This window comes from Carettochelys insculpta, chromosome 13, assembly GCF_033958435.1.
Source record: "Carettochelys insculpta isolate YL-2023 chromosome 13, ASM3395843v1, whole genome shotgun sequence".
NCBI lineage: Eukaryota > Metazoa > Chordata > Testudines > Carettochelyidae > Carettochelys > Carettochelys insculpta.
Window position 1 is genome coordinate 38,837,039 of NC_134149.1, and position 24,571 is coordinate 38,861,609.

General features: G+C 46.6%; 1 protein-coding gene across 4 annotated transcripts in view; it reads left to right on the forward strand.

Annotated features, from left to right (window-relative positions):
• The window catches only part of DIAPH2 (diaphanous related formin 2), an 829,633-nt gene that overhangs the window by 141,224 nt on the left and 663,838 nt on the right, over positions 1-24,571 (forward strand). The window lies entirely within an intron of this gene.

Below are 24,571 nucleotides of genomic sequence, written 5' to 3' on the forward strand. Positions count from 1 at the left end.
TGCCAGCCATGTGCTGGTAGTACATGTAAAATGGCAGGGGCTGAGAGCTGGAAGCAAAGGCCAGCTCTTTCTTTGCGCAGGGGAATGATGACGGGGGGTTGGGTCACCTCATGCTCCCCCTGGAATTTGTTCATCTCTCTCCCCTCCCCCCCAGTGGCTTTCCCCCAATTTTGGGAAACCATGATTTTAAAAAATGCAACTTCAAGAAACTACTACATGGTAAATTTTGTAATTCAGATGTTTCAAATGAACGTGTAGAAACATGATCTTTAAAATAATCTTAGAGTTTACTTTTATAAGTAGCAACCTTTTTGTATTTTCTCATTTTAACGTTATAAGTGCTGTTCCATTAGCACAATTTGGAACAGACATCTCTTTGTTCCTTGTAGCATTGACAAATATTAAATTAAAGACTACATTAGAATTAGTTCACCGTACAGAAATGTACATCTATTTCCAAGAGCTGTCTGTAATGAATTAGTAATTATTACTGATGCACTGTAGAAAAAATAGATGCTGAACTGCAGTTTGAAGTTCTTTTTATCAGTAACAGGTAGTATATTTCAAAGAAGATAAAGTCCTAATCCTTGCTCCTTACCTGAGACTAGTTTTAAAAAAGTTCATTCATTCCTTTGCTTCTTTAATGTGACTTATGGCAAGTGTGTCAATTGACATACTTGGATTTTGTGAATAAATACATAAACTAAGTGCACTGATCGATGTTTGAAGTGGAGTTTGTTATTCACCAGATTAGCTAAATCTAGTATTTGACCAATCACGACATTTGTTCTATATTTAGGCCTACAAATAGTTAAACTATGGCACCAATATGTTATCATAAACATAGAAGGAAAGAACAATTAGCACTAGGTTACTCTCCAGTTATGACTAATTTGCTCTTTACTTCAAACAGCTAAAAATATTTAGCACCTGAATGCCATAACAATGTAAGGAATAAAAAACAGTCAAGTAGCACTTTAAAGACTAGCAAAATAGTTTATTAGGTGAGCTTTCGTGGGACAGACCCACTTCTTCAGACCATAGCCAGACCAGAACAGACTAAACATCTGTGTAAGGAACAGTATAAAGTTAAAACTGTCCTGTGACACTCAATTCTGAGCTTGAGTTGTGTTGTCCCTTCGATACATTTACCATGCCCAAGTGAGAATGATCAATTTAATACTGTAAAACATCAATGACCTTGACTGTATTGTGTCTACTTGGAAATGGCAAATACAGTACTAAAAATGCAAATCAAGTATTGCTTATAAGCATGGCTACAAATTGGCTGAATGTGCTCACAGTGATAGCAGACACTGACGTGAAATGGTGAAGTATTTGTTTTGGCAGTAAGAAAGAATATGAATATTAGCGTGCTTTCCCTAGTGTGTAATGACACTGCTGTTAACCTGTCCCAAGCATTATGTGGTTGCAAAAATGTTAGCAGCATGTAGTACCTTTTGTTTGGTTAAGTCTGATAATTGTTAAGAAATTTAAAAGCGTCTCATTAAATATATATGTAGTAAAGCACTTTACAAATGCCTCTCTCTGTGGTGTTCTGCATTTGAGATCAATTGGGGTGCTTTTGTTAAATTCATAGATTTTGAAATATGCAGTATGATTTACATAAGTGCTTAACTGCGCTAACTCTGCTTCCATTAAAATTAATTGGAGTTTTTGATTGATATCCATGATAGCAGAGTAAGGCCATCACTGTTAGCTTTGCTTGTTTAAAATATAAAACCCCTCCTAAACAGAGTGAAAGCGCTCTTTTCTGCATGGAGGGTCTTTCCGTGTGTATCATTGGAGCTGTTGGTTAAATTTCTGCTGGTGAAAACTTTGCATGAATTGTATGGAAGTGCAGGTTGGGACTTCTCAAGCTGGATCAGAGAGTGCTGGAAGCATCCTGGTTTGGCAGGCTGAGGGTTGTCACTGGACCAGGGAGATGAGCAGGAGGGTGCAGCCAGTGTCCCTTGGCAGCTTGGGGTGGGAGTGGGCTGTGCAGTGGAGCCCATGTCCCTCCAGCAACCCTTGTTTGGGGGCAGGCACTCAGGGCTGGTGTTGGCATCTGCCGGCAGACCTGCAGGGCCATGAGCAGTCTCCTGAGGCCAAGGGTGGAGCCAGCTGTCCCAGCCAACCTTCTGGGACTGAGGCTAGAGCCACACGGGGTGGAGCTGAGTCCCCAGCATAGGCCAAGGCCAGCTTCCCCTGGAAGCCCCAGGGCATGGGCAGTTGTCTGGCAACAGCTGCAGGATGGGCTCCCACAACAGCAGAAGGTAAGAGAGCATCCCAGTGCTGTGAAAGAGGGTGGTGGCTTGGGAATGTGGGGCAGGGAACCTTCCCTGGTCCAGCAATTTCTCTTGTCTGGTACCGGTCAGGTTTTGACCATGCTGGATCAGGAAAGTGGAACTCATATTGAGTTAAGAATTACTCTTGGAGGGTTAGAAACTGTATCTTACTGTTAATAGTTCTGTGTATTCTTTAAAAAAATTCAGGGAACTCATTTGTACAAACTTATGACTGGACAACTTACTTTCTGGATTAGAGATGGATTGCTAATTAAAAATATAAACAGATGTGCAGTGTAGAATTATGTATACAGAACCTACAGTAAATCAATATAAGTAGCTGTTGCGTTTATGTAATAAAAAACCCCCCAAAATCTTGTATCTAATCTCTAATAGCCTTGCTTCCCAAAAAAGCCCAAGTGTACTGTTGTTAAAATAACTAGAAATGCTAGGGACACTTGGTACTTGCAAAGCAAGACAGCCAAAGTTCAAACAGCTGTCATTTGTGGCAAGAAGAAACCGAAAGGTGGTTTTGTCACATAGTGGCTACGTCTATACGTGAAGCCTACATCGAAATAGCTTAGTTCGATGTAGCAACATCAAAATAGTCTATTTCGATGAATAATGTCTACACGTCCTCCAGGGCTGGCAACGTCGATGTTCAACTTTGACGTTGTGCAGCCCAACATCGAAATAGGCCCTGCGAGGGAACGTCTACACGCCAAAGTAGCACACATCGAAATAGGGATGCCAGGCACAGCAGCAGACAGGGTCACAGGGCGGACTAGCGCTTCCGGGGCAACAGCTAGCCGCTCCCTTAAAGGGCCCCTCCCAGACACACTCAGCCTGCACAGCACGCGGTCTGAGGAGCCATAGGCACACAGACCCCGGGCAACGCAGGCATGGACCCCCAGCAGCAGCCAGAGGTCCACCCAGCCCTCCCGGCAGGAGCAGGGCTCGCCCTGATTCGTGCCATGCGGGAGGCAGCTGAGCACCTCCTTGCTACACCGGAGGAGGAGCTGCCCCCAGGGCAGCAGGGCTCAACCCCCAACCCTGCAGCACCCCGCCTCACACGCCGGTGGCTGTGGAGCTACCCCACCAGCACCGACTGGTGGGAGCGGCTGGTGCTTGAGGAGTGGGACGACAACCGCTGGCTCAGGAACTTCAGGATGAGCCGGCAGACATTTATGGAGCTGTGCCAGTGACTCACCCCCGCACTCAGGCACCAGGACACCGCCATGCGGCGTGCCCTCCCTGTGGAGAAACGGGTCGGCATTGCTGTCTGGAAGCTGGCCACTCCCGACAGCTACCGATCCGTGGGGCAGCAGTTTGGTGTCGGCAAGGCCACCGTCGGGGCTGTCCTCATGGAGGTAAGAGAACCCACAGGGGGAGGACAGGGCAGGGGAGGGGGGCCCGGGCAGGGGAGGGCAGGGCCACGCACACCCTGCTCACCCCTCATTGGTGCTGTTCCATGTGCTTTCTCTGCAGGTTGTGCGTGCCATCAACGCCATGCTCCTGCACAGGCTCGTGAGGCTGGGGGACCCAGATGCCACCATCGCGGCCTTTGCCACCCTGGGCTTCCCCATTTGCTTCAGGGCTCTGGATGGGACTCACATCCCCATCCGCGCCCCGCATCACAGTGGAGGACGCTACATCAATAGCAAGGGCTACCATTCTGTCGTCCTCCAGGCCTTGGTGGACAGCCGCGGCCGTTTCCAGGACATTTATGTGGGCTGGCCTGGCAGCACCCACGACGCCCGGGTTTTCCGGAACTCGGGCCTGTGCCGCCGGCTGGAGGCGGGGACCTACATCCCCCAGCGGGAGATCCCTGTGGGGGACACCACCATGCCCCTCTGCGTCATCACAGATGCGGCATACCCCTTCTGGCCCTGGCTCATGCACCCGTACACGGGCCATGTCTCCGCTAGCCAGGAGCGCTTCAACCAGCGCCTGAACCACGCGCACCAGGTGGTGGAGCGCTCATTTGGCTGCCTGAAAGGATGCTGGAGATGTCTCCTGAGCTGCCTGGATGCGGGCCCCAACAACATCCCCCTGATTGTGGGTGCCTGCTGCGCCCTGCACAATTTGGTGGAGAGCAAGGGGGACACCTTTTTCCAGGGCTGGGCTGTGGAGGCCGGCAGGGCCAACATGCAGCCACCCGCTGCCCCTAGTCGGCAGGTGGACCCCGAAGGGACCTGGGTCCAGGAGGCCCTGCGGGCCCACTTCGATGATGAGGCCGCGCGGTGAACTCTGCCAGGTCCCCCACTGCCCACCCCTTCCTCCACAACACTCCCTGCCCCAACGCCCACACCATGGAGCACCCAACCGCACCCCCCTCCCACTTTTCCTGGACAAATGACAGCACGCACTTGTGGCTGAACTTAAACTGCTTTTTTTTTTAGAACTTTTTTTTTTTAAACTATAAATAAAACAAGAACAAACTATATACAACATGTGTGGAACAAAACTAATATGTACAAATAAAACAATAGTAATAAAAAAGTTTGTTCACTAATAAAAAGAAAACCAGCGATGATAAAGGGGAGAACTATTTACATGGGGGGGACATGGCAAACGGGGGGCACAAATTAATGTCACAACTATATACGAGGGGGGGAGCCACGTCCCGGGCCCCTCGCCCCTAAAGTCCGGCACTGGGCGTGAGCGTCTGGGAGCCCCGCCGTGGCCGCAGCCCTGTCTGGGGCTGTCTGGGGCGGGGCGGACCGGAAGATATGCCCGGCGAGTCTCAGCTGGCTCCAGGGGTCCCTCGGTGGTGGGTGGCGGGGTGACGGCGGACAGGACAGCGACATGCGGAGCAGCTGGTTGTGCAGTGGGTGGAGCAGGCAGGTCGGGCGCTGCGGCAGCCGGCGCAGCATGGGGGGGCCAGGTAGTCCACCAGGCGGTTGAAAGTCTCCATCAAGGCCCCCCATGCCTCTTGGCGCTGGGCCAGCACCCGCTCCAGCAGGTGGCGTTGTTCCACCCGCAGGTGCTGCTCCACAACCTTGAACTGCCGAAGGTGGATGGCCAGCAGCTGGGGGTCCATCGCCGTTGGCTGGTGGTGGCGCGGGGTCCGCCGTCTAGCCCGCCGTGGGGCCGGTCGGTCCTCGGCCGAGGGGCTTGCCTGGAGCGATGGCCCCGGAGGGGTCTCCGGGACCACTGATGCCTCGCCGGCGCTCTCTTCCGGTCCTTCCGATGGTGCAGCTGAGGGACACAGGAGAGGAGGGGGGGAAGAAGAATGGAGACAGGCGTTAGTGTGGGCCCTGAGCCGTGGCCTTTGTCCCCCCCAGCCCTGTGCTGCAGGTTCCCCATCCCCGTTCCCGGGAGATGCTGCTGTGATGGATGGGGTTCAGGGGTCCCCCTGCACTGCACCCCGTCCCCTGGTGGGAGCGACTCTCACTTCACCCCGCAGGGTCTGACAGGAGAGGTTTCTTAGGCCACAGATGCCCAGTTTCTCCCAGGAGTGACAGCACCAGCTGTCAGAAGAGACAGTCCTTCCAACCCGTCCTGGGGAGAAGACCCCAAGAGGTGCCCCTCTGGGGTGTAGCTTTCCCCCTCCTCAGGCTGGCTGCCTTCCAGCTCTCCCTTCCCCTAGCCTCTACCTGCGGCCCCCGCCCCCTCTCCCCCGATTCAAAGCCAGCTCGGCTCCTCCCTCCTCTTTGTTCAGGGCAGAGGTGTCACCTGCCAGCTGTAGCCCCAGGATCATCCTTTGCCCCTGGGAGCTATTCGGCTCTTGTTGCTCATATCTAGCCTGAGTCTCCATTTTGCACTCTCCCCACTCCATGACATGCTGCTGCTGCTGCTGCTGCGGCTGCGGGGTGTCCCACCCCCTCCTCCCAGGGGCCCCTCGAGATTCCGCTCCCCCCTGCCCCGGGGATGGGACATGGCACTGTCGTGTGGGGTGGGGCGGGGGCAGGGGCTGATGCACTGCTGTGGGGGACATGGCCCTGCTGTCTTTGGGGCCATGGCCATGTGAGCATGTGGGGGGCCCTGGACACACATCTATTACCCCTGCCCCTCAAGCCCAGGCGTGTACACCAGAGGGGGGTACATACCTGTTGGTCCACTCCCACGGTCCGGAGATCCCCGGGGGGTGGAGGCCCGGCTGCTGCTCTGGGATGGCAGGAGGAGGATTTGCAGCCCGGATTCTGTGGAGGAGGAGCCCCCCTCCCCCTCCTGCCACGATGTGCCGGGGGTGGGCTCCGGGGGGGACCCCGGGGTGCGGGGCTTACCTCCGGGGCGGACTCCGGCTGCAGGGCCTGCTGGGGCTAGTCAGCCGAAGTATCAAGGGTGGCCAGAGGGGAGGAGGTGTGCCGGGGGCCCAGGATGTCCCTGAGCTCCCTGTAAAAAGGTCAAGTGACGGGGGCGGCCCCAGATCGGCTGGCTGCATCCCGGGCCCGGGTGTAACCCTGCCGCAGCTCCTTCACCTTACTTCTGACGTGATCAGGAGTGCGGGCAGGGTGACCCCGGGCGGCCAGGCCCTCGGCCAGCTGAGCGAACGCATCCGCGTTCCGCCTCTTGCTCCCCATTGCCTGGAACACCTCCTCCTCGCTCCAGAGCCCCAGCAGGTCCCGCAGCTTGGCCTCCGTCCAGGAGGGGCCCTGCTGCTGCTTGCCGGCCTGGCTCCCAGCCTGGCTGGGCTGGCTGCCCTGGTTTCCCTTGCGGGGGGGGGTCCCCTGAGGGGGCTGCCGGGCGGCCATTAAAGGTCCTGTGGCTGCTGAGGGACGTGCAGGCTGGCTGTGTGTCTGAGCTGCTGCCTGCACGTTCCCTCAGCTTCCTGCACAGGAAAGGAGGGGGAGGCGACCTTTAAGGGGCCGCTCCACGCGGCCACCATTGAGCTGAGGGGCTGGAGAGAGCGTCTCTCAACTCCTCAGCTGATGGCCGCCATGGAGGACCCTGCAATTTCGTCACTGTGGGACGCGCAACGACTACACGGTCCTTACTTCAACGTTGAACGTCCAAGTAGGGCTCTATTCCTATCCTGTCATGGGGTTAGCGGCTTCGACGTCTCGCCACCTAACGTCGAAGTTAACTTCGAAATAGCGCCCGTTGCGTGTAGCCGTGATGGGCGCTATTTCGAAGTTAGTGCTGTAACTTTTCAGTAGTGTGCACGTGTAGACACGGCTAGTGTGTCACACCCCTGCCCCACTCCCTGGGGCTGCACAGCAAACCTGGCTGATACCAGCTAGGGGAAAACACGCCATGAATGTGGCATGCACACACCTACTTGGGAGATATATGGAGCAAATCCTCAAAGTAGTCTGTCTAGTGATCCTGAGGTGCCATTTGAAGAGGTGCAGGAACCTCAGTACTGGATCCTGGACGAATTGCAGCCCCAAGGATCAAAAGCAATATGGCACACTCAATCAATCCTTTGCCTTTAGCTGAAAAGGGTTGAGAGAGAGCTTATGTGAAAGAGGACGAAATCTTCTCCCACCCTGAAACCAACTTGCTAGTGGTACAGGCAGCGGCTGAATGGACTACATCATGGTATCAAAGGGCCCCTCTGATTGGTAAAAGCTCAAAGAAACTGGATCTCCTGGAGAGGAAGGTCTCTTCTGCAGGCCAGTAATTTTGTGTTGCTAACTACTAAGTGTCAGCCAAAGACCATTTTAATACCTATTCCAGGCTTACAGACAAGCTTCCCTGAAAGGACAGTGCCAAATTTAAGGGCCTTCATCGATGAGGGGAAGTTGGTGGCAAAGGTAGTGATCCAGGCTGCAGTGGATGCAGCAGATTTAGCTTCTGGAAGTTTGGCCTCTTCTCTAGCCATGAGGAGGGGACTCGTGGTTATGATTGTCAGGGTTTCCTAGGAGGTCCAAAGCACCATCAAGGACCTTCCTTTTGATGAGTCAAATCTCTTTAATGGAAAAACACGAATCTCTGTACTCAGTAACAGATTCAAGATCCACCTCTGTTTCCTGAAGATTTATACTCTGGCCTTCCATAAGAAAATACAAGAGGGATCAGTATACATGCAAGCCAGCCCTATCTCATTGATATTCAGAGTCAAAATGTTGCATTACTTTCAGAAGGTTCAGAGATCTCACTTCATGGTTCTCTCTGCTGCCACAACCTCTACCCACTCTTAACCCATGGCCCAGAGCCACTTTTGGACATACTGATTGATATCCGTGTACCTTTCCAGTACCAATTGCCTCATCCCCTGTTACCTTTGGAGGCTGCCTTGCATTTTTGCCTTTTAACTTGAATAAGAGCACTATGAACATTTGGGTTCTGGAGGTTATATGTCTGCAATACTCTATAGAGTTTCTCTCCTTCCCACCACAAACTGTCTCTGGGAACCACTCTCCCCAGTAAATTCTTCATGAGGAAACAGAAGTCATCTCTATCTGAAGGGGCAATATAGGGTGTCCCACTTCATTACCAGGGGAGAGGATTCTACTCCCTGTATTTCATCTTTCCTAAAGAAGGCAGAGGATGAAGACCTTCTACAGGTCAACATCTATGTTGGAAAACTTAATTTCCAGGCATCTTCAGGAAGAATGCAGTTTCCAGTTGTTGCAAGGAAAGATATATATTTCCATGTTGAGGAATCGTTTGCCCATCACAAAGGAAGTTCCTGCTTTTTATGGTAAACCAAGAACTCTTACAGGTTGAAATCCTTCCCTTAAGGCTTTTTATGGTACCTGCTATTTATGAAGATTTTTCTCTGTGGTAGCAGCTTATTTGAGACACGAGCTATGTTTTATTCCCACACTTGGATGATTGGCTGCTGGTAGTCTGATCTCATTAGGAAGTCAGTTCAGTGACTGGGATTTTTACATAAATTTTAACTGCCTGTGGAATTGGTATTAACAGAGCACAGCCTGTTTTATTATTCACAAGATTCCTAAATTTTTAGGGGCAGGATTGGACACTTTTTCTGAGAGTGTTCCACCCTTAAAGTTTCATGCACCTGGTTTCGCACACCATTCACAGACAACGAACCATGAAGCTTAAGCGTCTCTTAGTCTTCTCTCACATAGCCATATACACCTATGACTCCTTTAGAAAGAAGCCACTTAAAGTTCCAAGCAAGCCCCCCCAACTCCAGGATCATTGGTCTTACCAGTTATCAATTCTCAAGCTTAGTGAGATGAGGTACTCATCTGGATAGTCCTACTGCATAGGATAGGATGTCATGAGACACCAGACTACATATAGGTTATTTGGAACTTAGAGTTTTCCACCTTGCGTACAAAGCCTTCTTTCTGCTTATATGAATATGGAGCAAGAATTTAAGATCTGACAATACCACCACTATCTAAAAAGGGAGGAGTGAGTGCTTGTTCCCTCTTCCAGAAAGCTGTCTGACTTAAGAGATGGTGCATTGGGAACTGCATCTCGTCGTCCCAGTATTCACAACTCCCTGTCAGACAAACTAAGAAAAATCTTGACAGACTAGGAGTGGGAAATGAATGACACAATCCTGACTGAGAGATTCAGACATAGCAAACTCTGCTATAGGACTTCTTGGTGTCCCACGTAAACAGAAAGCTCTCTTATACAAGGCCTGGGGAGCCAGGGGTTGCAAATCCCAAGGTGAAGCTATGCTGGTGTCTAAGACCAATGGCTTCTGATAGGGCTTTTCTCCATTTTTCTGCTTTCATAAGTCACAGAAGACATTTCTTGTCAAAGACCCAATGCTATTTTTCTAGCTTCGCACTGGACCACACAGTTGCAATTAATGGGATTTCTAACAATGTCTGCCCACACACCAGTCAGGATTTGATGATTCTCAGATTTTTTTTAAATCCCAGATAGGGATGTGGGGGTGGGGATGTGGGTGGAAGAGTTAACATCCTAGTCCAGGTTCACATCATCACCTGGCCTGATTTTTTTTTCAATTGGGGTGAAGGAGAATGTTCGTGTTCAGCCCTTGGTCAGGAAATCCTTAGCCAGCTGAGAAAAGGGTTATCTAACTCCTGCTTTTAAGGCATATGCGGAAGCTTTTTTGTCTGTGTACAGCTGTACTGGCTCTATTCAGATACTGTACGTATGCCATTGGTTCTAGGTTCTCTCCTATCCCAGAAGATTTCTCTTCGTTTTCTGTTCATTTACTTTGAACGCATGTAGGAAAGTTTGTGCCTTCCTCCCACCAGTGAAAGGACACTTCATCCTCACTCACCCAGCTACACGAAAGACTTGATCAGGACCTTGCTCTTGACCATAACTGTGTCCTCTCCAAACTCATTAGTCACCTTTTGAATGCATGGGGACCATGTATCATGGCTTGCCTGTCCACAAAGGGGGCATTCTTAGTGGCTATCATCTCAGCTAGGAGGGTCAGACAGCCTTGGACCCATCATGGTGACCCCTTCTTATATAGTGTTTCACAAAGAAAAGTTTTTTCCTTGACTAAACCCCATGTTTTTTCCCAGAAGATTATTGATGTTTCTCTCTGTGTGTACACACACACACGTACACAGAGCATGCTATCACTCTCTTAGTGTACAACTTACCCGGGTATTATACTTGTAAACAGCCACACATTAGAAAATTACAGAAACTCTTTATTGTCATAGTAGAGTGGTCACATGGGTAAGCCATAGTATCCCAGTTGGTTTCTAAGTGAGTTTTAGAATACATCTTAGAGAGCCACAAGTTAGGAAATACTTCTGATCATGGGGATGCTATAGATGCCTCCATTACCTTGTCAGATGTTCTACTGCGGGACATCTGCAGAGTGGCCATCTGGAGTTAGTCACGTTTTTATGTCACATTGTAGCCTAGTTTATGCCTCAACTGGGATTGGTAATATTGTAAGCATCTTTGTTACCAGCTTCCTTGTACCCATCTGCCCTATGAAAACTGTTTGCCAGTCCCCTACCTGTGGAATATGAATGAGGACCACAGTTCAAACTAGTGAAGGTAACTTAACATAACTAGAAGCTCTTTGAGGCATGTTGTCTGTATGTATATTTCACTGTTCTCCATATCCTTTGCTTCAGATCCTGCTGGGCTTACTGTAAGAGGAAGAACGCGCACTGCCTCTTACCTTTTGGTTGGGAACACCAGGAAACCTATTACACATGTGAAGCAGCAGCTGCTGCTCAAAAAAAATACCTGTTTAAAAGTACTTTCAGACTCTGGTACATTGCACTCATGCATACTCAAATGTGAAATATGATAGGGGCCGTGCATTTCAAAGAACGTATGGTTAAGAATCTTTTACTCCCTCTTATAGAGAATGTAATTTAAAAAAAAGTCTAGAACAATTTTTAGTTTTTTCTTCTGCTTTCTTCTGACAGATCTTAAATGCTACAAAAGTGTTTGAGGTACAGAAGACCCACAAGTAAGGTGTTAAAAGATTAAGTACCACAGAGAATTAATGGATAAGTCATGGTACACAGTGCAATCTGCTGTTGTGGGGGGGTCGATATTCAGTCTTCCCCCACCTTATGAGGGTAATTTGTTCCTGAAGAGCCCCTCTTATGGCAAATTCTTGTAAGTCAAAAATGTCATTACCATTAATTTTCAATGGGAAAAAATTTTATGCGTTCCTGAGCCCCAGAATTTACATCTGTTTACGCTAAAATATTGTAATAAAATAGCGTGGCCTGGGGAGCAGAGCCCGTGAGAAATATGTTAGTGGCAGAGCTTCAGGAGCCTCTGTTCAAGCTTCATAATAAACCCGTAAAGATTCTGTGCTTCCTAGAGGTGGTTATTGCAACTTACAATTATACTGTATCATCTAGGATAGGGACCAAACTTTAAGCATTCACAGATATTTAACTGTGTGAATAACAGAGAAAGGAGTGAGTGTTAATTCATCCACACCTATTTTCCCTACAAAGCTACCTAAATTCCTTATATAGTCTTCCACCGCCTTACGAGGGTAATTCATTCCTGGAAAAACCCCCCTTAGGGTGAATTCTCGCAAGTCGAAAACGTAATTACCATTAATTTTAACATGAAAATATTTTGTGTTCCTGAGCCCCAAAATTCATGCCCATTTATGCTAAAACACCAAATCCCATTAAAATGAACACAGTTACTTCAACAGTTAACATTAGTTGTCATAACACAACCTAACAGGGCATTTTCCCTTCATTAATTACTCTATAATATGGATGTTTACCTGCTTTCGGGGGGCTGTCCTGGGGCAGAGACAGGACTGCGAGGGGAACGGAAATTGAAGAGTGCCTGGGAGGGGGGCGCAAAGCTGGGTAGCTGCCTGCGGCTGCAGAAGAGGGACCGGTGCAAGGGGGCAGTCAGGTCAGAGCAGGGCCCGGGGAGGCAGCCTGGCCTGAGTGCAGGTTAGGTTAAATAGGGAGGGGGGCAATGCCAGGGGCTGGCTGCGCAAGGAGCTAGGCAGACACAGGAGGCCCCCGGTTGACGAGGGGCGATGCCTCACTCGTGCAGGGCTGCGCGGTGGAGAGGCCCCTCTGGCAGCAGCCAAGGGTGGCAGCGGCAGGCGAGCCAGGCGTGAAATGGGATGGAAAGCTGCAGGCGCCGAATGGCGCCCCAGGCACAGCTGTGCAGGGCGTGCTGTGGTTGCCCCGTAGCCGCCTGGGGGGCGAGTGGCAGGGTCAGGGCTGGGATGGGCTGTGTGCTCAGCATCCACGTCTTGCGGGAGTGCCTGGGAGCCTGTGGCCAGGGGCTGGGGCATGCCGCTGCAGCAGCGCCAGGGTGGAGACCCAGACCAGTCACAGCAGTGTCAAGGTAAAGGCCTGGCCGGGGGTCCGGGAAACCGCTGCGGAGAGATGCGCCGGGCAGGATGCAGCTGCGGGCAGCCGTTTCCTGGAGCCGCGGCCTTTCTCCCGCTGCAGGGTGGCCACATTCTGCTGAGGCACACAAAATTCAAATTGGTCCTTGTAAATTCAAGGAAATGCCTCGTAAGTCGAAGTAGGGGTATTAAATGAAACTCCTTGTAAATTCAAACTCTCGTAACCCAAAAGGGCGTATCTTGCGGTATGACTGTACTTGGAATGGGAAGAATTCCATTATTACAGTTACTCTTGTCTACAGTATTAGAAAAACACATAAAATGAAGCTTATGAATTGAAGACGGGAGGAAATGCAGCTGTACGTGTAACACTTGATTTCTTTTACAGCAAACATTAAAACATTATATAACATTTCAGAATGGCCAAGGTTGATGGCTCAGATTTTTGTAGCAAAATTATATGGTAAAGTGTATATTTAGTTACAAATTAGAAACTTTTTTCTTCTATTAAACATTAGAGCATATTGAGATGAAATAAAAAGAGAAGCTATTAGAAGTTTGAAAAAACCACCACATGAGACTAAGGGCATGTCTACATAATAAACTTAAGTCAGCTTATGTTAGTAATTCCAGTGATTTTTCATGTCCGTGCTGCTCTCCTCCTGTCATTGATGTGTCCCCTGACTAAGAGCACTTTTACTGACTTCAGAGGGGCAGCATGGTTTTAAGAGCTTGGGCTCCCATCTCTGCTCTCTGATGAGAGCTTGGCTACAAGCAGGACTCCACACAGAGTTCCCTCTTGCATCTGAGGTTGCCGCCCTTGGGCTCTCAGCTCCCTGCACTCAGCTCTCTGTTTCTCCTTGGAGCATGGATCCCTACTCTAGCTCTTGGTACAGGGCTCACAATCAGGAGACTGGCAGATGTTCTGGGTATAGAGTTTCCCTGGCAACAACCTGGCTGGGAGCAGGAAGCCAGAAGCACTGGGGCAGCACAAGGCTCACTCTGTCAGAGTAAGGGAACCCTTCACCTGTTGACGGTTAGAGCTTGAGCTTTCAACCAGGGTTCACAGTTGGGAGCCTGCCATCAGTAGTAGTAGTAGCATCCTTCAGTCTACGTAGACTATGGATCGTGCTCTTTGTAGTTCCATTTGGCATCCTCATTTGCAGCATCGGCTGTGACTGTGAAGACCCACACAAGAGTGACAGTCCTTGCTGCATCTGTTGCATGTGTAATGGGTGTCTGGCAGGTCCTTGCTGTGCTTTCTGTGGGCTCGCTTCTCCTTTGCTAGCTGTTTGATCCTCAACTCACCCTTCCGAAGGCCCTTGTATAGTTCCTGCCTCTATCTGCTGCGATCGGCTGCCAGCTCCTCCCAGCTGTCTGGCTTGATGTCTGCTTCCCTGAGGTCTCTCTTGCAAACATCTTTGTAGCGCAGCTGGGGGCGCCCGGGAGGTCTTTTGCCAGGGGCTAGCTCACCATACAGGATGTCTTTTAGGATCCTTCCATCATTCATCCTGTGGACGTGGCCAAGCCAGCAGAGCCGCTGCTGCCTGAGGAGGGTGTGCATAGTTGGGATTCCAGCTTGCTCAAGGGCAGCGGTGTTGGACACTCTGTCCTTCCACGATATTCCAAGGATGTGCCTGAGGCAGCACAAGTAGAAGACATTCAGCCTCTTTTCCTGGCGGGCGTACAGGGTCCAAGTCTCTCGCTGCTGTAAAGGAGGGTGCTGAGGATGCAGGCTCTGTAGACTTGCATTTTGGTGTGAGTGTACAGCTTGTTGTTATTCCGCACTCTTGCTGAGTCTGGACAGAGTCGTGGCCACTTTACCAATCCTCCTATTTAGCTCAGTCTCCAAGGACAGGGTGTCAGTGATGGTGGATCTGAGGTAAACGAACTTGTGGTTACCTCTAATGTATAGTTGTCAATGCTGATTGATGGAGAATCAGCAACATCCTGAGCAAGTACATTTGTCTTCTTTAGGCTGATGGAGAGCCCAAAGTCCTTGCATGCTTTGGAGAACCGATCCAACAGCTTCTGAAGCTGGTCTTCTGTGTGTGACACAACAGCAGCGTCATCTGCGAACAGTGTATCTCTGAGGACTTCCCGCACCTTAGATTTAGCTTTCAGCTTTGCAAGATTAAGCAGTTTGCCGTCAGATCTTGTGTGCAAAAAGATGCCCTTTGTTGAAGATCCAAAGGCATGTTTAAGGAGGAGCACGAAGAAGATCCCGAACAATGTCAGAGCAAGGACACATCCTTGTTTGACACTGCTCCTGATGCTGAAAGCATCCGGTAATGTGCCATTGTATTGGACGGTTCCTCTCATGTCTTCGTGGAAAGACTGGATCATCTTGAGTAACTGTGGTGGACAGCCTATCTTGTGAAGCAGTTTGAACAGTCCATCCCTGCTGACCAAGTCGAAGGCCTTGGTTAGGTCGATAAGGGCAACATAGAGTGGCTTCCGCTGCTCCCCGCATTTCTCCTGCAGCTGCCTCAGAGAGAAGACCATGTCGACGGTAGATCTCTCTGCATGGAATCCGCACTGTAATTCAGGATACGTCCTCTCAGCAATCTTCTGGACTCTGCCGCGGATGACACGAGCGAACAGTTTACCAGTGATGCTTAGGAGGGAGATTCCACGGTAATTGTTGCAGTCCCTTCTGTCTCCTTTGTTCTTATACAAGGTTATGATGATAGCATTGCGCATGTCCTGTGGAACCTCTCCCTCTGTCCAGCACAGGCACAGTAGCTCATGTAGGGGTTCCAGGAAAGTGTCTGTGTCACACTTGATTACCTCTGGTGGTAAACCATCCTGGCCTGGGGCCTCTCTTACTGCAGTGTTGTCAATGGCTTTCTTCAGTTCATCCACAGTTGGTTCCTGATCCAGTTCGTCCATTACTGGTAGGAGTTCGACGGCATCGAGGGCTGAGTCGACCACAATGTTCTCGCGTGAGTACAGCTTGGAGTAGTGCTCGACCCAGCGCTTCATCTGTTTGGCTTTGTCAGTGATGACATCACCAGATTTGGATTTCAGAGGTGCCATCTTGTTCTGGGTGGGTCCTAATGCCTTCTTGATGCTCTCGTACATTCCCCTGAGGTTACCAAAGTCAGCACTGGTCTGGATGCTGCTGCATAGCTTGAGCCAGTAGTTGTTGGCACAGCGCCTGGCCATCTGCTGTACTGTTTTTCTGGCTGCTCTGAGTGCTTGCAGGGTATTCTGGCTCGGCGAATGTTTTTACTCCAGGAGCGCAGCGCTTTTTTTTCGATGGCTGGAATCATCTCATCGGAGTTAGCTTCGAACCAGTTATTTGTGTTTCCAGCTCTTCTTCCAAACACCGACAAGGCCGTGTTGTACATTGTATCTCTCAGGTGCTGCCATCTGGATGTCACAATGATGGGAGCCTGCCATCATTAATGTTAAAACAAAAAGCAGTCAAGTAGCACTTTCAAGACTAGCAAAATAGTTGATTAGGTGGTCCGAAGGAGTGGGTCTGTCCCACGAAAGCTCACCTAATAAACTATTTTGCTAGTCTTGAAAGTGCTACTTGACTGCTTTTTGTTTTGATAGTGTATAGACTTGCACGGCTTTCTCTCTGTTACTATTCAACATTTCTTGTTAATTTGACAGCTCCAGCTGGTGATGGGCAACCCTGATGAGTTGGTAAGTGGGCCACATGAGGGGCCCTTCTTCATCTCAGTGGGCCTCAAGATTGTTGTAACCAAAATGGTCTCCAGAGAGAGGGTAGTTTTGATAACTGTGCTTGCATACCTGGAATTTGTGAGGTGCTGATTGTACCATAGCAGCACTTTGACTGGATGCAGAGGAAGTACTCGGCTCTCACAGTCAATGTTGTGAGCAGTCAGCAGGCACTTCCCATGGCCTTGTTTTACATCCGTGCCACTTCAGTAATACCAGTGGTGTGGGGAGACCTATGCAGATGACAGAACAATCTGGCAACCCTGCATGTGAGCAATGGTAAACATAATGTCTCGTAGGGCACACTTTGAATCCTAATGGGCTGCGGGTTGCCCACCACTGGTCTATATGAACTCTGTGTCAGCCTAACTACACTGACATTAGCCCTATGCCTCTTAGGGAGGTGGAGTGTAGTATTTTAGTGTAGTAGAATAGTTACCATTGGCAGGAACAAGGCCGTAGTGCAAACGTTGACAAAAGCTGTTTTGTGTTGATTTAACTGTACTGTAGACCAGCCTTCCAAAGCAAAAACGTTTATACTATCTTGTGTAGTAAGTAGTAAACAATTAATCTATTTTATGGTCTATATCTGTTTCCATCATGTAGTTGCTGTTCCCATGGGTTTAAAGAGAAATTGGTTTGAGAAAGGAGAACATAATTTACTCCTAAAAACATAATTAATATATATTTGGGATAAGATGATAATGTTTTTGTTTCCTTTAAAAATAGGTTTTGGAGCCTAACTTACTGCATATTATGTATATTCAAGTCTCTTAATTTGTTTTACTTAGTGTTGTATGCTCATAAATAATGTGCACGCTTTATTATAATCTACAATTTAAGTCAATAATTTCATGTGTTGCACCAAACAATTACTTGTTCATACCAGAAGAAGAAACATGATGATGGTATTTAATATGCTGAAATGTTTTTGTTAATAGATATTATGACATTTTTTTCTCCATCAAGAAATTAAAAATACAAAAATGAAACTTGGATTATGAAAGATTACTGAACTGGTGAAGCCTTCAAAGATATCAGAAACCACTTAAAGAAAAATAGATATGGAAAATAATCCTCACAGGAGTAGAACAAATTTGCATTTTGCTTTGAAGATTTCCAGTAAGCAAAGGGGAGCAAGTGGCAAAGGTGCACTGAGAGTGTCAAGCTGCCTGTCCCAAAGAAAAATTCCCCCCAAGAATGAGTTCAGCTATTTTAGCTTTTGAGATTAACTGTATATTGAGGGAAGAAAATATATTTTTTAATATACTGTTTAATTATAATTTAATATATATAATGTAATAAATTATCACGTATTCTGAGGGAGGAAGATATATTATGATACTGCACTGGGAAAACAGAATAGTATATAGGTAAGAACACAACCCTATCACTCTGTTGCTGTTACAAGCCACACAATTCTCACTAGTGTTGTGGTAGCATGAAGGGGAAAAAATGTGTAATGCTAGTTTGAAGAACACATGGCTGGCAACAACAACTTGGTTGCTGTTTCCAGTATTTGAGATGCCAGTCCAAGCCCACTACTGCCTAACTTTTGTCTAAACCTCTTTACACAGCTGCTTTCTGGCTTTGCTACGTTCTGTACATTTTGTTCCCTCATTGTTTTAAACAATGTGAATATGAATTAGCAAGAATTAGTATTTTCCCCAGTGATTTTTTTCATCTGTGTGCTTGTAGTTTATCAGCCTGTCATCCTGATTCTTCTTCTTGCTTCTGTCCAGTCTAACTCTTCTGACTGTTACAACCTTCTATAGGTAGATTTTTGTCCCCTCTTTTGGTAGGGGTAGGGGAAATGGCCCTTGTTCACACCAGCCTGTTCATTTCCTTTGTCACTTTTCTGCTTCCTGTAAACTTAGAAGCCCAATTTTCCTTTCCTGATGTTTTAAAATATTTAAATTTAGTTTCTGGCCCTACGCATTCCTCAAATCATCTGAGAGAGATTTTTCTCCATCCAGTTCAAAGGACGGTCTCATGCATTCCCTATGTATCTCATCTCTAGTCCTGTGTCTGTCGTCTTTTCAAGATCTTTTAGATGAAATCCTCTCTTCGTATCCTCACTTCTAAGCATCTTGGCTTCCTTTTGGTTATTTCCTGTCTTTGAATCTAATATCTAATCAGCTCTTCTTTTCTACCCTCCAATCTATAGAAACCATAATTGATCAATTCATAAACCTTTCCTGCCTTTCCTGTTGTATTGGATTAAGTTTTGTAGAAATGAGTCTTTTCATTAGCTTCCTGACCCTCACTGCATCAACTTCTGACCCTCTGCATAATCATTAAGATCCTTTGAAATCTTGCTACTACATTTAGTATATCTCTAGGATATAGTGTGTCTGCACTGTCAGTCCTGTAAGGCTCTTCTGAACCTAGTTAGCTCTTCGGGGCCATCTAGTGGCTGGTGCATATGTGGAATTAAATTCCAAAGCCTTTAAATTCTTAATGTTGGAAATTATTTTTTTATTTAAAAATATGCTCGCAGGATATGACTAAATTGCTGCTTTGCTTGTTAGTTTCTGACTTCAGCAAGCCATGTTAAGAGTTTTTACCTTGGCAGTAGTAATAATGTGGCCAATGATCACTCCATCCCACCACATCCATTAGCTAATGGATTCCTAGTACTTACTATAGCTGATTACTAATATGTCTGAGAACCATTTTTATACATACAATATATAAAGGTATTTTTTGTTACTTTATTTCGTTCTGTATACTAAAATGTCATCAGTATCCAAAGACATCAATTGTTAAGCAGTCAAGCATGTCTCAAGTGAGGAGTGAGGGATATTCCACCACATTAAATCTATGTTGGTTAAAAGCATACGTATTACAAAATAACAAAAATAAAAGGGGGGGAGGGGTTCAAAGGGTATGCACTTTAAACAGGAAACAAGTAGTTTGCAGTTAGGCCATGGATACTAATGTTTTTTCCTTAATCTGTTGTAATCACCAATCTGCTGATTCTTTGCAAATTCAGGTTGCCTAATGCAACTTCATTTATAGTATTACAGCTAGTGTTCAAAGTTATATAGCCATAGAGAGCATAACATTCATTTAATTCGTGCTTAGCAGCTTGAACTCTTGTAAATGAGACCATGAGTTCTGAAGGAAAAATACCTGGCTTTCACAGGTCGCCCAAATATATAAAGAACTGAGCAGGATGTTAAAATGAGGGAGCTTGTAGGTTGATGTGGTTGGGCTTTTACCCAGGTTAATTTAATGAGTCACCGAAAGAGCTGGTACTAATCGCTTAAGTTTACATGACACTTTCCATAATTCCCTGTTTTCAGTTGCTTCATAATTTTATTAAATTTAATTGAGTGCACTGAAATTTGGTCAGATCTTCCTCAGGTTGAATTGATGTTAAATTCCCCCTTAAATGTTTTGGCAGTTGCTGTGAAAAGAATATTTTGCCTTGAAACACTAAAAATGTTGAGTTGCTCTAGACCAGTTTTTCCCGATTTTATTTGGCCATGCAACCCTTTTAAACTTGAAAGAATTTTTCAGAACCCCTAATTACAGTCTTGTATATGGAGCTGAAAAATAGACTACAAATAAGTAAACATAATGATAAATGCTATACAAGGCCATGAGAGCAACATTTAGTACAATTGCACATACCTATCAACAGAAATCACATTTAATGTGTACAAAAATAAAGCTCAAAAACTAATATACATTTTATTGGTAGTTTTCAATGGGAAGAGTGAAAACTTTCTTTTCTTGGCAAATTCTCATTATGTTTGGTTTAATGCTGGAAAGTTGGATTTGCATATTTGGCATGGCATTGAGTTGATTTCTGTATTTTGTTTTTGTTGCTGCCTAATTCGAGAACCCAGTTTCACACAAGTATGTGTGGGCAAAGGGTAACAACTCACGAATTGCAAGTCTTAATGCTACATATTCTTGACATAAGCCGGCCCTGAGAGCGAGTACTAGGTTTATAGTGGTATAGAACAGGTGATTGCATCACTGGCTGACTGTACATACAGTGCTGAGTAGTGACATCATTGTCCACACTTTCTGGCTAAGCTGGCATTACATAGGGAGACTTATTGTGGCAAACACAAATGAAAATTGTTCTTAATAAATTCATAAATCCTTAAAAAATAATTACTTTTAAATTATAAATGTTATTGTAATGGAATTTTCTTGTAGAGCCCTTATTTTTGCTTCACAAACACCACTTACAAGTACCTCTTTAAAAAAAATTATAAGTACTCCCAGACTTCTCTCTTGTACCTTTAAGTGTATGCATATAGCTGGTTAAGAAAAGTGGTCCTAAGGTAATCTGAGGTCTTGAAACAACTGCCATTCAACCTTAACAAATTACTGTACCCTTTTCAGGAGTCAGATTTGTTTTGCATTCCACCAAATTACACCTCACTTAAAATCTACTTACTTGCAAAAATATCACAGAAGACTACTACTGAAAACTGGTTGACTTTTTGCTATCTTATTTCCAATTGGAATAGAAATATTGTACTTGCATTTCAGTATAAAGCAGATGAAGCAGTAGAAACAAGTCATTGTCTGAGTGAATTTTTAGTTTGTACTGACTTCCCTAGTATCAGAGAGGTAGCTGTGTTAGTCTGTAGCTTCGAGAACAACAAGAAGTCTTGTGGCACCTTATAGACTAACAGATATTTTGGAGCATAAGCTTTTGTGGGCAAAGACCCGCTTCATCAGATGCATGAGTGGGGGGGTGGTGGTTTCAGAGGGGTACTCAGAGTGGGGTCCCAGTAAGAGAGAGGGCCAGAGCTGACAAGGTCTATTCAGCAAGGTGGAAATGGCCCAGTATCCACAGCACTTATCAAAAGAGGGAAAAACAAGTCAGGTCAGACAGGTGGATGTGAGCCATTGTCAGAGTCTAATGGGAAGATTTTAGCACCCAGAGCAGAGAAACTGCCTTTGTAAGCTGTGAGCCACTCCCAGTCTCTGTTTAATCCATGGTTAAAGGAGTCAAATTTGCAAATAAATTGCAGCTCAGATTTCTCTCTCCATTTGATTTTTGAAATTTTTTTGTTTCAGAACTGTTACCCTTAAATCTGCCACTGAGTGTCCAGGGAGATTGAAGTGTTCCCCCACAGGCTTCTGTACATTACCGTTCCTGATGTCTGATTTATGTCCATTTATTCTTTTACGGAGAGACTGTCCAGTTTGGCCAATGTAAATTGCAGTGGGGCATTGCTGGCCCATGATGGCATATATTATATTAGTAGATGTGCAGGTAAAGGAGCCCCTGATGGTATGGTTGATGTTAGGTCCTGTGATGATGTCACTGGTGTAGATATGTGAGCAGAGTTGGCAGCGAGGACTGTTGCAGGGGCTGGTTCCAGGCCTAGAGCCACCAGTTTGTGGTTTGTAGTGGCTGGTGAGGATTTGTTTAAGGTTGGCAGGCTGTCTTTAGGTGAGGACAGGCCTGCCTCCCAAGGTCTGTGAGAGTGAGGGATCATTGTTCAGGATGGGTTGCAGATCACTGATGCTGCGCTGGAGATGCTTAGGTGGCGGCTGTATGTGATGGTCAGTGGTGTTCTCTTGTTTTCCTTGCGAGGCCTGTCTTGTAGCAGGTGGCTTCTGGGTACCCATCTGGCTCTGTCAATCTGTTTCCTCACTTCCTTAGGTGGGTATTGTAGTTTGAGGAAAGCTTGGTAAAGGTCTTGTAGATGTTTGTCTCTGTCTGGAGAATCAGAGCAAATACGGTTGTATGTTAGTGCCTGGCCGTAAACAATGGATTGTGTAGTATACCCTGGATGGAAGCTGGAGGCATGTAGATAAGCATAGCAGTCTGTGGGTGATCATCAGTGATCTGCAACCCATCCTGAACAATGATCTTTCACTCTCACAGACCTTGGGAGGCAGGTAAGTCCTCGCCTATAGACAGCCTGCCAACCTTAAACAAACTCTCACCAGCCACTACAAATCACAAACCAGTGACTCTTACCAAAAGACTTTGAACCTCTAGTTCTGGGTAGTGACATCCAGGGTTAGGTTCTTTGATAAGATATTGGTGTTGATGAGGTAGTCAGGAGCAGTGGTGATACTGGAGAGGTTGGCCTTTCTGAAGGATGAGTTTATTCTTACTCCTTCTGAATCAAGCTTAACATCTAAACTTTTGAATAGAAGCTTATCATTTGTTACACTTCATCAATAACTTTGCTCTCATTTGTAACCCAGCCTATGGCTGTGCCTCTGAATACAAACACATTGCAGAAATTAATAAGTTAATGTCATTTTTGTCAGACTGCAAGCTATTGATAAATCTAGAGTGATCATTTTTCACCACAAGTATTAGTATAGTTCTTTATTATTGCAAATGTCTTAATACTGAGTTATAAAGAATTCTTTAGTTTTCTTACAAGATTGCTTCAGGTCCACAAGTGATCATGAAAACCATGAAGTCCTACGGCACGTAATAGACTAACAGATTTATTGGAGCATAAGCTTCCATGGGCAAAGATCCACTTCATCAGATGCATGAAGTGGAAATTGCAGAGGCAGGTATAAATATACAGGCATATGAAAAGAAGTGTGTTACTGAGCAGGAGGAAGGCCAGAGTTAATGAGGTCAATTCAGTCAGGAAGAATGTGGCCCACTCCCAGCAGCTGATGTGGATGAGTGAATACCAAGAGTGGAGAAACTGCTTTTGTAGCTGACCAGCTATTCCCTGTCTTTGTTGAAGCCTAAATTGATGGTGTCAAACTTGCAAGCAAATTATAGCTCTGCAGTTTCTCTTTAGAGTTTGTTTTTGAAGTGTTTTTGTTGCAGAAATGCTATTTTAAAATCTGCTACCTAGTGTCCAGGGAGATTGAAGTGTTCTCCTACAGGGTTTTGTGTGGCTGATGGTGGTCTGTTATTTTCCTTGTTGGGCCTGTCTTGTAGTAGGTAGCTTCTGGGTACCTGTCTGGCTCTGTCAGTCTGTTTCTTGACTTCTTCAGGTGGGTATTGTAGTTTTAAGAATGCTAGGTAAAGGTCTTGTTTGGTGTTTCTCTCTCTCTCTCTCTCTCTCTCTCTGAGGGAGTGGAGCAAATGTTGTATCTTAGTGCTTGGCTATAGAAAATGGACCATGTGTTGTGCTGTGGATGGAAGCTGGAAGCATGTAGATAAGCATAGTGGTCAGTAGGTTTCTGGTATAAGGTGGTGTTTATGTGGCCATCAATTATTTGCACTGTAGTTTCCAGGAAATGGATCTCTTTTGTACACTGGTGCAAGTTGAGGTTTATGGTGGGGTGGAAACTGTTGAAATGATGGTGGAGTTCTTCGAGTCTCCTTCCTGTGGGTCCAGATGATGATGTCATTAATGCAGTTCAAGTAGAGAAGGGGTGCAAGGGGAGGAGAGTTGAGGAAGCATTGTTCCAGGTAAGCCATCAAAAGGCCATAACTGTGCCACTAATTTTAAGGTATAAATTGTCCCCAAACCTGAAATAGTTGTGAGTGAAGACAAGTCACAAAGTTGTGCTGTGGCATCAAGTTGATGGTTAGGTCATCTAATCAACTGTGTTTTATATGGGGTAGGCTTACAATGTCATTGGTGATTCTTCATGGTATTTTCTTGAGTTGAATTCTTGGTACCAAAAGTTGCATGTGAACAGCTGTGGCAGCAGCGGCTGGGCAGAGAGGTGTAGGGACGCAAGGGAGAGTCCCTAATGGAACTTGATTGGGAAGTCTACATATGCTTATTTGCAGGACTTACAGATTCAATTGGGCAGGGCCATGTGTGTCGGGGTGAGGGTGAGGAGGGCACTGACTTATTCAGCTGTCTTCTTCCACAGAGCAGAAGGAAGAGGCTTGCCCTTGGGAAGCTCAAAACAGATGACCACTGGCAGCTCAGAGTGGAGTGGGTGATAAATGTAAAGCAATTTACAAAATATCACTACTGGATTTATATTCTGTATCTGGAGG